The sequence below is a fragment of the Microtus oregoni genome, unplaced genomic scaffold (genome assembly GCF_018167655.1).
Source record: "Microtus oregoni isolate MIOR12 unplaced genomic scaffold, Mior012 000035F_ref0000213, whole genome shotgun sequence".
Lineage (NCBI taxonomy): Eukaryota > Metazoa > Chordata > Mammalia > Rodentia > Cricetidae > Microtus > Microtus oregoni.
Genome location: NW_024543094.1, coordinates 11,087,407 through 11,092,238, shown reverse-complemented (window position 1 = coordinate 11,092,238; position 4,832 = coordinate 11,087,407). Strand labels below are relative to the sequence as shown.

The 4,832-nt window shown below is 40.1% G+C and overlaps 1 pseudogene; it reads left to right on the top strand.

Annotated features, from left to right (window-relative positions):
- Positions 1-479: 479 nt before the first annotated feature.
- Positions 480-1,221, top strand: LOC121432748 (annotated as a pseudogene).
- The last annotated feature ends 3,611 nt before the right edge of the window (positions 1,222-4,832 follow it).

The window sequence follows — 4,832 nt, the reverse complement described above, 5'->3', positions numbered from 1 at the left end:
ATTCAAATATGTAAATCTACAAAGAATAAAAAATAGGGACCGTTAGCAATTACAATGACTCAGCAGTTACAATCATTGCTTCTCTGTCGGAATACCAGGGTTCAGTTCCTAGTACCCACAAAGTGGTTCATGACCATCTTGTGACTCACGTTCCCTAGGATCTGAGGCACTGTTCTGACCTCTGCAGATGTGAACATTGTGCATGAACATACATGCATGCAGGCAAAGATTCAAATACATATGATAAAAGAAAACATACGTATACAAAAGAAAAGAGCGAAAAACTAAAGAAAAGGAGAGAAGAAAAGAGTATTTCTATTGCATAGAGCCTCTGGGAAGGCTTGCTAAGTGAATGACCTTATTCTTTTTGAGCATTATTAAAAGAGCAGATAGGTCATTGTGTTGGTATAGCTCATCTGTTGGTCATTTTTATAAAGCTTTGTAGGTGTTGTGATTAAGAACCAGCCGTAAGGTCCACACCCAAGATCCGTTACCGTCTACGCAGGTCGGAATTCGTGCCTCCGTCTACGCAGCAGCCATGCCGCCGTACACCCTTGTCTACTTCCCAGTTCGAGGGCGCTGTGAGGCCATGCGCATACTACTGGCTGACCAGGACCAGAGCGGGAAGGAGGAGGTGTTGTCCATAGATACTTGGATGAAAGGCTTGCTCAAGTCCATCTGTCTGTATGGGCAGCTCCCCAAGTTTCAGGATGGAGACCTTACCCTGTACCAATCTAATGCCATCTTGAGGCACTTGGGCCGATCCCTTGGGCTTTATGGAAAAGATCCACCTGGTGGATATGGTGAATGATGGGGTGGAAGACCTTCGCCTGAAATACATCACCCTCATCTACACCAAATATGAGAAAGGGAAGGATGACTATGTGAAGGCCCTGCCTGGACACCTGAAACCTTTCGAGACCCTGCTGTCCCAGAACCAAGGAGGCAAAGCCTTCATTGTGGGTGACCAGATCTCCTTCGCCGATTACAACTTGCTAGATTTGCTGCTGATCCACCAGGTCCTGGCTCCTGGCTGCCTGGACAACTTCCCCCTGCTCAGTGCCTATGTGGCACGCCTCAGTGCCCGGCCCAAGATCAAGGCCTTCCTGTCCTCCCCTGACCATTTGAACCATCCCATCAATGGCAACGGCAAGCAGTAATGTAGGGAGAGACCGGAGCTGCCTGTCCTCCTTTCCCCAGCACTAATAAAGTTTGTAAGACAGAAAAAAAAAAAAAAGAACCAGCAGTAAGCATCACCAATCTAAATATCATAAAGAACTGTTGTATTCTCATAGGCTATCCTAAGGTTAAATTCTTCTGGGATACAGTTTGAAAGCTTTGGCATGGCTATCCTGTTTGCATATAGTTCAAGTTTCTAATTAATTCCTTATAAAGCAGATCAACATTTTTCACAGGCATATTTTTGGAAACAAAGACAAGAAAGTAAAGGAGTGAATCAGGAATGACAGAAACAGCTGATAGTTATCTATCCTCTTCACAAACCACAAGGAACAAATAACATGGGTGAATTGGGGATCTTTTCCTGGAAGATGCTGCATGTCTTTCATTTTCTCTGCACTGTGTTCAGAAAGAGGAAGAAGCCTGGCACTAAGGAACCTATTTGCCGGATGTTTTGAAATTGAGTTTCCTGATGCAGAAAGATTCAGTGGCCACTGGGCAAAATAGTAAATGAATTCCGGGCAAAGATCTCTGATCCAAAGCAAAGGTATCCACAACCAGCCATCAATCTGCCGACCTCCACTGTGTGTCTGAGCAGAGTGTGCTGATTTCATGGACCACGGAGCCTGTTCGTCTGGGAGTACTGCGAGCATCATTTCTGTTAAGTAGGAAAGGGAATCAGTGGCCACAGCTTGTCATGATTGTACTCTGAAGGACCATATTTGACAAGCATTAAGGATGAAGCAGGTTGGACCATAGGAGGCGGCTTTGATTAGCACCTGTGGATGAGCGGTTGCCATGCAGACACGTGAAAGGATAGCTCTAATAATACAATATATGAAACCACTAATTGTCCAGCAAAAAAGAATTGTGTAGTCTCTATAGCAAGAAGGTAAATCCCCCAGTGAGCCACAGAGAAGCTGCTGAAACCACAGCTGTTTGAGATTTTAGGTCTTTTGTGAAGTACCTTAAGTCCCTCACTGTATGGTGTTGTCACAAAAGCTGAGAAAGAGACACTTGCAGAATGCTAAAGAGATAATTAAATAGGAGAGAGTGTGGGAGATCTTATGCCTCATATTTAACAGGCTTTCCATAAGCCTATTATGTTGAAACTGTTATTAAAAGGAAAGCTTTAACTCCTAACCCATGTAGCTAAAGTCATACAAGTATCTCTAGACACTGTGACTTTAATAATAAAATGAATATCTGAGCAATGTGATATGTTTTAAAAGCATGTTTGCAAGGTCATACAGGCAATCAGATTTGCAGTTACCCAAATTCACTGTGGAAATAGGTCAACTGATTGTATTAGATTCTTTTAAGAATGAAAAATATAAAAAAAAATACATCCAATAGCTCCAATAATGTCCTCTTGAGAAATGTTTATCTGTTTACAGCTTTCTTGGTCACATTCTTCTGGTTCTGTGGCTTGTGGATAACTCAGTGTTTTCTAATCCGTCTAAGCCTCCTTGGAGCTAAACTTTCTGCTTTACAGGAAGTTGATTTTTTAAATGAGACACAAAGGTCTTTCATTCAGCATTCGAGAGAATTATTAGTGTCCCTGGCTTGCTTTGCAGCTCCCTTAAAGACAAAGGTTGCTGTGACATTTATTATCACCCTTGCCACTTGTGAATATTTATTTTCAGTTTATAGAAAACATTGAAACCTCTCACCATAGAGATTCTGACCTCACGCAGGCTTCCAAAGCAGGTTTTAATCTTTTTGCAGCTAAGCTGACTAAATGACTGAGTCCGTCAAATTTCTTTCTCTAGTCCCCTCATCTATTCTCTGTCTCCCTGATACTGAAAATAACCGTCGTGTAAAACATGATTTCCAAATGTAATTTTGGAACCCAAAATATGAGTTTCAGAAAAATGAAAGTTGGCATAAACAGAGTAACCTTCAAACATCCATTAGGCTGGGTTAACACAGGGTAACTCAGCATCAAAGCATTTATTTGAATGCCTTAAGATTGAGGAATGAAAGCTTTGGGACTTCTGCTTTGATTGTCTTGACAACTGCTCTAGCAAATCACTTATCTGCTTGTTTTTATTAGAGATAAAATATTTTAGTTCACAGGAAAATGAATGCACTTCTGATAAACTCTGAAATTGTACATCTTCAACTCAGAGGACTGGAATAGTAAGACACCAAGATAACCTCAATAATTTGTGCCTAATTTTAATTGGGTTGTGTATATTTCCATGCATGTGTGTATGCATATGTACACACACACACACACATATATATTATATTATATTATATTATATTATATTATATTATATTATATTATATTATGTGTCTGTGTATGTATGTATGTATGTGGAAACCAAAGGACTTCAGGTGTATCACTCTCTATCTTATCCCTTTGAAAGAGTTTCTTATTGAACCTGGAGATGATCTACATAGGTTGGTTGCCCAGCAAGCCCTATTGATTATCCTCTTTCTGATTTCTCCAGCTGTCTCCCCAGTGCTGGGTTTGCAAACATCTGTGGCCATCCTTCGTTTTCACATGGTTTCCGGGAACCTGTACTCGGGTCCTTATGCTTGTGCAGGAAGCATGCTTACCCACCCCAAGCCATCTCCCATCCTCTAACTACTTCTCTCTATTCTTGCAAGATAAGATACAGCACCTGTCTCAAAAGAGAGAAAAAAATAGCCATTTGAATTCCCTTAATAATGTGACTTGCTTGTCCTTGGTGTTTTTGGTGTTTGCTTCCATGTGGAAATATTTGTTCTGTAAAAGAAGCAGTATGTCCAAAAATTCTAAGTTCTGTGTTTTAATAAGATGCGCATTACAATGAGCCGATTTATGATTCTGGATAAGCCATAAAGGTTTTAATCTTAATAGAAGAAGGCAGTAAAGATTCTTACATCTCTCTTATGGTTTGTTCTACCCATTTAGTGATCTTTCAATTTTAATTTAAATGGAACACCTAAATAGCTTTTGACCTGAATTCAACACCTCACAGATGTATGTACTGTAGATTACCATGTTGAAATTGATGTCAGTTTCATGATGTAAGAGATTCAGCTGGCAAAAACCAAGGGCTTTTTAGGATACTGGGAGATTTGAGAATATTACATTTACTTTGCTTTACCTGTTTGTTGTCTATTCATCCAAATGGTTATATTCTCATAAAGCAATAGTGAGTATTAACAACAGTGTTACCTTGTTTCACATAATGGTCTGGGAAGAAGAGTGTTGTTTATGCAAAAAATGATGCAAATAGCCAAGGATGTCCAACTTCCCACTCCATAATATATCCCACTTTATCCTCCTAAAATGATATTCACCTCTGAGGCCATGGGTTTCTTGAGAATTCATTTGAATTAAGCGCACTAACCAAGGCAAATGATATGGAGTACTCGTCTTTATTGTATTTCACAGGTGGTATGGCCCATGCTACTGTACTGTACTGTACACTTAGGTGATATTGCAAAGTTTCAGGTAGAAGCTCCTTTGCCAACACAAGGCCATTACTCATGTCAGCCCACAGTCAGATCAAAGTGCAGATGATGAAAAGGCATCATTGACCGACATTGCGTTTTGTCTTCATGTGATAGCACAAGAGTTTTAGTTCTCATTTCCACCGGTAACATTAATAAGAAAATTTGGAGCATTCTTTCAATAAGAGAGCTTTCTTTGTTTA